General features: G+C 56.6%; 1 non-coding gene across 1 annotated transcript; it reads left to right on the forward strand.

Moving 5' to 3' along the window:
- The first annotated feature begins 849 nt into the window (after nt 1–849).
- LOC143694733 (5.8S ribosomal RNA) lies at nt 850–1002 on the forward strand. The gene has a single exon (XR_013183384.1). It is a non-coding gene; the product is annotated as a 5.8S ribosomal RNA (ribosomal RNA).
- Nucleotides 1003–10706: the final 9704 nt, after the last annotated feature.

The raw sequence follows: 10706 nt of genomic DNA on the forward strand, positions 1-10706 counted from the left end.
GGCCACGGGGGCACTTCTTCCTGCCCAGTCTCCATGTGAAAATGAGGAGAGCGGGCCTTGCCCCCCGGCTCAGTGCCGTACTGCCTTCTGCCAAGCACTTGCCTGAGGCAAGGGGCCCCGGCGGTGCGACGCGGCGGTCCCGGGAGTGCAGCCCTGGCGGTGATGGGGTCTGCCGTCCAGCCGGCCTTGGGCGCTGGTGACGCTGGTTTCGGTCTCGGTGGCGCCCGCCTCCCGGGCTGGTGGCGGAGCGCGTCTGCCGGTCGCTTGCCCGCCCGGCAAGGTAGCGGTCCCGCAGGAGGCGCGCCGGCGGGGGCTGGTCGTTGTCGTGTCCCGTCTTGAGCCGGGGGAAGGCCGTGCAGTGAGCGAAGAAAAAAAAAAAGCCGGCTCCACAGCGGTGCCGCGGTGCTCCGCAAGGCCCGTGGCATCGGGGGCCGAGGGAGAACCGGCATGTGCAGGGGCCGACGGCCGCGCGCCCCCGGCTGCAAGACATGTGTGTTGTGCGTGTCATCCAGTCAAAGCGAGAAGCGGGTGGGCCACCATGCCCTCCCGCGTTACGGTGCGTGCCGTGTGGCCCTCCGCGCGGATGCCAGGCCGAGCCCAAGCACCTGGGCGGCCTCTGAAGGACGGCGTTTGTGAGGTCGGCGTTTCCCGTCGCAGGGGGATGCGGTTGGGGGCGCGGGCTCCCCCGCCTCTTGGCCGGCCTTCAGAGCGTGGGTTGCTCCAGTTTTTTTTTCCCCTTCGGTTTCTGTGTGCTCATACGGTCAAAGCCAGGCGTGCACCCGCGCGTCCTCGGCACCAGAGTAACAAAAAAAGAGGCCGCTCGGCGTGAGCAGTGCCCGAAAGCCAGACAACTCTTAGCGGTGAATCACTCGGCTCATGCATCGATGAAGAACGCAGCTAGCTGCAAGAATTAATGTGAATTGCAGGACACATTGATCATCGACACTTCGAACGCACTTGCGGTCCCGGATTTTTCCCGAGGCTACCCCTGTCTGAGGATCGCTTGACGATCAATCGCCGTCGCGGGGCCACCCCGGCGGCATGGCTGGGGTCGCCTCCCAGGCCCGTCACCCGTGGCGGTGGTGGCGGCGTCCCGCCAGTGCCCGGAGGGAAGGCGGTCAGGGGTTCGGTGAGGGAAGCGCTTCCCTAGGCGGCCTCGATCCCTTCCCTGCGGCCAGGCAGGCGTCGTCGTCATCGTGGTCGTCGTCGTCGTCGATGCGCAGGGCCTTCGTTCCCCTAAATGCAGACTCGGGGAGCGGTCCCTAGCTCCCCACTCCAGGAGCCAGCTGCTGGGGCGGAGCTCATCCTTGCCGGGACCGTGCCGTGGATGTGGTGGCGCGGCGGCCTGGGGAGAGTGAGAGACAGCGTCAAAAGGCGCCACCAAGGGCCGAGAGAAAGAGAGAGGAGGGTGAGACGGGGAGGTGAGGCGGGGGCCTCACCCCAGGCCTCCCCCCGGCACCAGCGGCTGTCTGCGGGTGTGTACTGAGGCGGTACCATGTTGTGCTGCCGCACACACGCACGAGGCGAGAGCACCGGGGACGGGGGTTCCGATCCTCTCCTCCCTTTGCCCGCCCCCTCCTCTTCTGTCGTGGTCTCGGGGTGCACTGAGGGGCGCAGTCGCTCCTCTCTCTCTCCCTGCCGAGGCCATCGCGCACGCCGCTGCCTGGCCAGTTCTCCCGCACGGGGCCATCTCTGCCGCGCTCCCTTTTTGGTTCTCGTCTCTGAGATGGGGCTCTCCGTCTCCTCATCGCTCGCTCGCGCATGCGCGCGCTCTCTCTCTCTGGCTCCCTCCGGGAGCGCGGAGAGGAGGGGGGGCAGGCAGCGTAGCAGGCAGGGGAGACACGGCGGCTGTCTCTGCAAACCCCCGTGCACAGCGCAGCCAAGCTTTGGGCTTGCGACCTCAGATCAGACGTGGCGACCCACTGAATTTAAGCATATTAGTCAGCAGAGGAAAAGAAACTAACAAGGATTCCCTCAGTAACGGCAAGCGAAGAGGGAAAAGCCCAGCGCCGAATCCCCACCCCGCAGTGGGGCACGGGACATGTGGCATAAAGAAGCCCCCCTCCCCGGCAGCGCTCTCGGGGGACCCAAGTCCTTGTGATCAAGGCCGCAGCCCGCGGACAGTGTGAGGCCAGTAGCGGCCCCCCGGTGCTCCGGGCCCGGGGCTTCTTGGAGTCGGGTTGCTTGGGAATGCAGCCCAAAGCGGGTGGTAAACTCCATCTAAGGCTAAATACAGGCATGAGACCGATAGCCAACAAGTACCATAAGGGAATGTTGAAAAGAACTTTGAAGAGAGAGTTCAAGAGGGTGTGAAACCGTTAAGAGGTAAATGGGTGCAGACTGCGCAATCCGCCCGGAGGACTCAACCCAGGGAGTTGCGGGCAGCCGGCGCGGGTTTGACGGCTCCTCGCCTCTGCCTCCCCTCTCTCCCCCGGGCGAACCCTGTCCACGGGGGCGAGCCGGGGGGGGCAGGCCGGTGTGAGAACCACCCCTTGGCCGGCGGCCGGCCCTGGCCGGTCTCATTTCCTCCGCGGCGGTGCACCGCGACCGGCTCCGGGTCAGCTGGGAAGGCCTCCGGTGGGCAGGTGGCCTGACGCCACATGAGTGGCGGTGAGTATTACAGCCCCCGAGCAGCAGGTCCTGCTGAATCCCGGGGCCGAGGGAGAGGATCGCCGCCACGCCGTCCTGCCCCCCCGTCAGCAGCGCTGTGTTGGGGGGCGTCGCTTCCCCCCCCCCCCCCCTCCCAGGGGGGATAGGGCACGGGCGGCGTCCCCGCAGTGCGGCGTTTCACGCAGGGGTGCAGGACCGGGCCCACCAGCCTCCGGCGCCGCTATCAACCGGGGTGGACTCAGTGTGCCCCGACTGCGTGGCACCGCCGGGCCAGACTTGACGGGCTGCGCTTGGGCACCTGGGGTCCGCAGCGATGTCAGCTACCCACCCGACCCATCTTGAAACACGGACCAAGGAGTCTAGCACGTGCGCGAGTCAGGGGCCGTCGTCGAAAGCCCGCGGTGCAATGAAGGTGAGGGCCGGCACGCGCCGGCTGAGGTGGGATCCCGGGGCACGTGTCGCGCCTGGCAGCCCCGGGCGCACCACCGGCCCGTCTCGCCCGCCGCCCCCTCGTGGGGCCGGGGAGGTGGAGCGTGAGCGTCCGCGTTAGGACCCGAAAGATGGTGAACTATGCCTGGGCAGGCCGAAGCCAGAGGAAATTCTGGTGGAGGTCCGTAGCGGTCCTGATGTGCAAATCGGTCATCTGACCCGGGTCTAGGGGTGAAAGGCTAATCGAACCATCTAGTAGCTGGATCCCTCCAAAGTTTCCCTCAGGATAGCTGGCACTCGGCAATGTTCAGTTTTACTCGGTAAAGCGAATGGTTAGAGGTCCTGTGGCCGAAACGATCTCTAGCTATTCTCAAACTTTCAATGGGTAAGGGGGCCGGCTCGCTGGCATGGAGCCGCGCCGTGGAATGCAAGTGCTCATTGGCCACTTTTGGTAAGCAGAACTGGTGCTGCAGGATGAACCGAACGCCGGGTTAAGGTGCCCGATGCCAACGCTCATCAGAGCCCAGAAAAGGTGTTGGTTGATCTAGACAGCAGGACGGTAGCCATGGAAGTCGGAATCTGCTAAGGAGTGTGTAACAACTCACCTGCCGAATCAACTAGCCCTGAAAATGGATGGCGCTGGAACGTCAGGCCCTTACCCGGCTGTCGCCGGCAGTGCAAAGCCCGCGGGGGCTAGGCCGCGATGAGTAGGAGGGCCGCTGCGGTGCGCCTCTAAGCCTGGGGCATGGGCCTGGGTGGAGCCGCCGCAGGTGCAGATCTTGGTGGTAGAAGCAAATATTCAAACGAGAGCTTTGAAGGCCGAAGTGGAGCAGGGTTCCATGTGAACAGCAGTTGAACATGGGTCAGTCAGTCCTAAGCGATAGGCGAGTGCCGTTCTGAAAGGGTGGGCGATGGCCTCCATTGCCCTCAGCAAAGGGAGTCGGGTTCAGATCCCCGAATCCGGAGTGGCGGAGACGGGTGCCGCGAGGCACCCAGTGCGGTGACGCAACCGATCCTGGAGAAGCCGGTGGGAGCTCTGGGGAGAGTTCTCTTTCCTTTGTGAAGGGCTGGGCGCCCTGGAATGGGTTCGCCCCGAGAGAGGGGCCTGCGCCTTGGAAAGCGTCACGGTTCCGGCAGCGTCCAGTGAGCTCTTGCTGGCCCGTGAAAATCTGGGGGAGAGGGTGTAAGTCTCGTGCTGGGCCGTACCCATATCCGCAGCAGGTCTCCAAGGTGAACAGCCTCTGGCATGTTGGAACAATGTAGGTAAGGGAAGTCAGCAAGCCGGATCCGTAACTTTGGGATAAGGATTGGCTCTAAGGGCTGGGTCGGTTGGGCTGGGGCGCGAAGTGGGGCTGGGCGCGTGCCGCGGCAGGAAGAGGCACCGCGCGCGGGTGAGTGCACTCCGCGTGGCCCGCCCGGGCGCTGATGCGCGTGCACACGCACGCGGCAGCGACTCTGGACACGCGCTGGGCCCTTCCCGTGGATCGCCCTGGCTGCAGTGGGCGCTGCCCGCTCCCCCCTCCGCCCCTCTCCGCCTTGTTGCGGCTGGAGCCCCAGCGGCGGCCGCCGCCGTCGTTGTCATGCGTCACTGCCCCATCGGTTCCCGCCGGTGGGGTCCCCGTGGCGTGCGGCCAGTGCGCATGTGGCTGCGGCTGGCGTCAGCCGAGTGGTTCGCGCGGGGGAGGGTCCCCAGGGGGGGTCCCCGGGCTGGCGCCCCGCCTCGGCTGGCACCTAGCAGCTGGCTTAGAACTGGTGCAGACGAGGGGAATCCGACTGTTTAATTAAAACAAAGCATCGCGAAGGCCCGAGGCGGGTGTTGACGCGATGTGATTTCTGCCCAGTGCTCTGAATCTCAAAGTGAAGAAATTCATTGAAGCGCGGGTAAATGGCGGGAGTAACTATGACTCTCTTTGAGAAAGTCTACTTACAACTGGGCATAGCTGCAGAGATCGCACCTCCTCGTGGTCCCACTGGTAAGCCCTTAACAGGGTGACTAAGTCGATATCTGCCCCAGTCTGGGAGCCATTGGGACTCACCAGCCCAACAGTTCCTTCCAAATTTCGGTGAAACAAATTTCTCGGTCTAAGTCGTTAGGCTTACTACATGAAACCTGGTCCCCCGGTCGGACAGGGGCGACGGGTTCGGAGGTGGGCTGACCGCCCAATCCGTTCCCGATGTTGAATCCGGTCATGACTCGGCTATACCAAATCCAAATCCGTTCCTCGGAGGAGGAAACTGGGGGCGGCCGTTACACCTTACTAGGGTATCGGTGGGCACTCAGACCTCCCGAGATGATTTTGTAACATCTACAATCACCAAATTGACAGAAAATGAATTGGGCTTGCTGGTTAATTTTTCTTTAGAACTGTATAGGTCAGATCTGCAGGATTTTGTATTTGGGAGGTATCTTTTGTAGCAATGTTTATTGATAGATGTATGCTTATTACTTTTATATTTTCATAAACTAGATGGTAGCTAGGTTCGCAAGGCAGCCACAAGCCAGTTAGGTAGCTCATAGTGGGTAGGGACAGGAACTTGAATTCACAATGCGTCAAATACCACCTGACTCGGACCAATCTTACCGGACTTGTACCGCTTAACCGGATTTGTCTAAGGTGGACGGGCCACCTTTACTTAACCCGGAAAAGGGACATATATTATTTATATGTGTTCGATATATAGCCAAATGCCTCGTCATCTAATTAGTGACTGTCCCAGGGTGACGTTATGATGCTTGTATCCCCATTCATGTGTTCTGTTAATGTTGGATATTATGTTCTGTACCTTTAAGACTGGCTCTGAAGAGGGAAAGTTTTGTTTTGGTTTTCTTATCAGCCTGGTGGGACACAGAGACTGCAGCTTTTGCTTTTTTCTGCTTTTGTTTTTCGCTTTGCTCTCTCTCGCTCTTGCTTGCTTCGCTTCTGCTTGCTTTGCTCGTTAGCTAGTTTAGCTAAACTGTCCAAATTTCTTCCTGGACTGTTTCTCCTTTCCTTTTCCTGACCATTTTGAACCTGCTCCAGACTGGGACCTGGGAAACACCAATATCCTGCACCTTGTGGCCTGCAGCAGCAGCCCCAGCGCCAGAGGGACTGAGAACAGAGTGACCACCCCCAAGAGAGACTTTCTGAATTTGTCATGTTTTTCAGAGCGGTGTCATCCGGTATTGTTCATTTTGTGTGCTGGGGGGTGCTGTGTTTGTTAAATAAACAGGTTCTTTCCACTCCTCTCTGAGGAATCCTTCCCAAACCGGTTGGGGGGAGGGGCTGTGTGGGTTTGCTTACTGGAGGGACCCTAATTTGGAAATTCTCCTCCAAATTTGCCCTAAACCATGACAAAATCTTGGCACCCAACTCTGGGCTTGAGAGAGAGAGTGGAAAAACCCTGTTTTGAGTGTATTTTGGTTGCCATTACTCTCTGTTTGTTTGAAGCAGTTAATAGCCATGCTTTTTGAATTCATGATGAGTGTTGGGGTGAAGGCTTGCATGTGCTTCTGGTCCCTAGGGTGTTTCGAGATCTTAATACCTCTGTGGTCCCTCGGTTTATTTTCTTATGCTGAAATAGTTCTAGTATTGTCCCTCATACGTAGTTTTTACAGTAGAGGGGCAGTGACCAGAATAGCTCTCCTGCTGGGCTTGATGGCAATGATTTGCAAGAAGTTTATAAACATGTTGGGGTCTGCTCCAGGTATGAATGGTTCCTGGCTATGGTTATTCGTCCAGTTTGTTAGAGGAGGAGCAGCAAGGAATGAGGCTTTTCAGCCTTTGCTTTCCTTCTTCTCCTATGAATCGGTTGCATCAGTAGTGAAGGATGTTCAGTTTCCCCTGAATGTTAAAGAAACCATCTTTCTTGTATTCAATCTGGTAACCTTCTTCTATACAGTCTGCTGCTTCTCCAGAATGAGGGCTGAGATTTCTAGACGGGCTGATGAGACCCCTGACTCAGGAGTAGACCCAGGTGTGGAACATCCTGAGTGGTGTGGGAAATGGGAGGTTATGGGCCAAATCCTGAAGGAATTCTCTGACCCTATAGTCTGGGATTTTCCCCATGAACAAATTCAGAACCCAGCTGAGGTGGGGAAATATCTGAAAGAGAAATACCAGGATGAGCCTAAGGAGAGAAAGGTCATTGCAGTGAGCTGGGCCCTGGCATATGCTTATCGCACTCTGTTGGAGACTGTAGGACAGCAGACAGAGGCAGGGGGGCAGGGAGATAAATCAGCAGCTGTCCCAGTCACTCAGGCTGCAGCCAACACCACAGGCTCGAAGCCAGCAGCCAAACCAGATAGTGAGCCTAAGCCAGCAGCTAAACCAATGGCTGTTGCTACCAGTACCAGAAGTGGGAAATGCACGGACAAGTCCAATCGACCAGTGGATGATGATGATGATGATGATGCAGCAGAAGGAACCTCAATGCCTCCTGACATAAAATCAGGAGTCAAAGCAGCAGGTGCAAGACCAGATGCAAATATTGAGTCCTTTTCCCTGAAGGACCTTCGTGGCTTACGGAAGGATTACACCAGACGACCTGATGAATCCATAATTAGTTGGTTAGTCCGTCTCTGGGATGCTGCAGGCGAGGCTACAATTCTGGATGGCACAGAAGCGAGGCATTTGGGATCCCTGTCACATGATCCTGTCATTGACCAAGGAATGATGAGGGGGGCAAACCCTCAGAGCCTCTGGGCACGGGTCTTGGAAAGTGTTGCACAAAGATATCTGTGTGCAGATGATCTTTATATGCAACAGACACAGTGGAAGACCATAGAGCAAGGGATCCAACGCCTGAGAGAGATGCCAGTGGCAGAGATTATCTTCTCAGATGATGTGACAACTAGGAACCCAGACTTGGTGCCATGCACATCTGTGATGTGGCGGAAACTTGTGCGACTTGGGCCACACGAATATGCTTCTGCCCTAGCCATAATGAAGCGGGATGAGAGGGACGAGACTGTGCTGGATATGGCAAGGAAGCTCCGAGCATATGCAGATGCTGTGCATGGCCCAACACATGCCAGAATTGCAGCGGTAGAAACACGTCTGCAGAACTTAGAGGATAAGATAGAGGAGAATCATAAGAAGCTCAGAGAGGAGATGAAAGAAGACCTTCTCCAAATCTCAGCAGTACAGATCAGAGGTTCTGGTATCCAAGGCAGACGTTCCCCAGATGGCCAGAGAAGGTACACCCCACGAACAGAGCTGTGGTTCTACCTGCGTGACTGTGGAGAAAACATGAGGAGGTGGGATGGAAAACCTACTGCTGTTCTGGCACGACGGGTGCGTGAATTGAAGGAAGCCACCAGGAAGAAAGCAGCTCCAGTTGCCCGCAGCCAAACCACCAGGTATGATGCTGATGATGCCACGTCTGATCCCCTTGAAGGAACATCCAAGACATATGCCCAGGGAAAGAAGGATAACCAGGCTTAGAGGGGCCCTGCCTCTAGCCAGGTAGAGGCCAGGGAAAATCCTGTTTTCTGGTCTGTGTGGATTCATTGGCCTGGCACATCGGAACCACAAGAGTATAAAGCTTTGGTTGATATTGGCGCGCAATGTACATTAATTCCGTTGAGACATGTGGGGACAGAGTCTGTTTCTATTGCTGGTGTGACAGGGGGATCCCAGGATTTCACTTTGGTGGAAGCTGATGTGAGCCTCACTGGGAATGAGTGGAAGAAACATCCTATTGTGACTGGCCCAGAGGCCCCATGTATTTTGGGCATAGACTACCTTCGAAGTGGGTATTTCAAAGACCCAAAAGGACTCAAGTGGGCATTTGGGATAGCTGCTGTAGAGACAGAGGGCATCCAGCAATTGAACACCTTGCCTGGGCTGTCTGAGAATCCATCTGCAGTAGGATGTCTGACGGGAGAAGAGCAACGAGTGCCAATTGCCACTTCCATAGTGCATCGACGACAGTATAGAACCACTCGAGATGCTGTGATCCCCATCCATAAGATGATCCGTGAGCTGGAGAGCCAAGGGGTGGTCAGCAAGACCCACTCACCCTTTAACAGCCCCATTTGGCCTGTGCGAAAATCTGAAGGAGAATGGAGATTGACTGTGGACTACCGTGCATTGAATGAGGTGACTCCACCACTGAGTGCTGCCGTGCCAGACATATTAGAGCTCCAGTACGAGCTTGAGTCCAAGGCAGCGAGGTGGTATGCCACTATAGACATTGCCAATGCATTTTTCTCCATTCCTCTGGCAGCAGAATGCAGGCCTCAGTTTGCTTTCACGTGGAGGGGAGTGCAGTATACCTGGAACCGACTGCCCCAGGGGTGGAAGCACAGTCCTACCATCTGCCATGGACTGATCCAGACTGCACTAGAAAGGGGTGAGGCTCCAGAACATCTGCAATATATTGATGACATCATTGTGTGGGGGAACACAGCTGCGGAAGTGTTTGAGAAAGGAAAGGAAATCATCCAAATCCTCCTGGGAGCTGGTTTCGCCATTAAAAAGAGCAAAGTCAAGGGACCAGCTTGTGAGATTCAGTTCCTGGGAGTGAAGGGGCAAGATGGATGGCGTCAGATTCCTACAGACGTCATCAACAAGATCACAGCAATGTCTCCACCCACCAATAAGAAAGAGACACAAGCTTTCCTAGGTGCCATAGGCTTTTGGAGGATGCTCATTCCTGAGTATAGTCAGATCGTGAGCCCTCTTTACCTGGTCACCCGCAAGAAGAACACTTTCCACTGGGGCCCTGAGCAGCAACAAGCCTTTGTCCAGATCAAGCAGGAGATCACTCATGCAGTAGCTCTTGGCCCAGTTAGGATAGGACCAGATGTGAAGAACATGCTCTATTCTGCAGCCGGGAACCATGGCTTGTCCTGTAGCCTTTGGCAGAAGGTGCCTGGGGAGACTTGGGGTCGAAGATACAGAGGCTCTGAGGCCAACTACACTCCCACAGAGAAGGAAATCTTGGCTGCCTATGAAGGAGTCCAAGCCGCCTCAGAGGTGATTGGTACAGAAGCGCAACTCCTCCTGGCACCCCGACTACTGGTGCTGGGGTGGATGTTCAAAGCAAAGGTTCCTTCCACTCACCATGCCACCAGTGCCACATGGAGCAAGTGGATTGCTCTTATCACTCAGCCCACCCGTATAGGTAAAGTGAATCACCCTGGGATTTTGGAGGTAATTACAAATTGGCCCAAAGGTGAGAATTTTGGTGTCACAGATGAAGAACAAGAACCAGTGACACGGGCTGAAGAGGCTCCTCCATATAACCAACTGCCCCCAGAGGAAACACTCTATGCCTTTTCACTGACGGTTCCTGTCGTATCTTAGGGATGAACCGGAAGGGGAAAGCAGCCGTATGGAGCCCCACATGACAGGTTGCACAAGCTACCAAAGGAGAAGGTGGATCCAGTCAACTTGCAGAACTCAAAGCCGTTCAACTGGCCCTGGACATTGCAGAAAGAGAGAAATGGCCAAAGCTCTACCTCTACACTGATTCATGGATGGTAGCCAGTGCTCTGTGGGGATGGCTGGAGAGGTGGAAAAAAGCTAACTGGCAGCATAGAGGAAAACCAATTTGGGCTGCTGATGAGTGGAAAGACATTGCCACCAGGGTAGGGAGGCTACCTGTGAAGGTCCACCATGTAGATGCCCATGTCCCCAAGAGTTGGGCTAATGAGGAGCACCAAAACAATGAGCAGGTAGACC

The sequence above is a fragment of the Agelaius phoeniceus genome, chromosome 8 (genome assembly GCF_051311805.1).
Source record: "Agelaius phoeniceus isolate bAgePho1 chromosome 8, bAgePho1.hap1, whole genome shotgun sequence".
Taxonomy (NCBI): Eukaryota; Metazoa; Chordata; class Aves; order Passeriformes; family Icteridae; genus Agelaius; species Agelaius phoeniceus.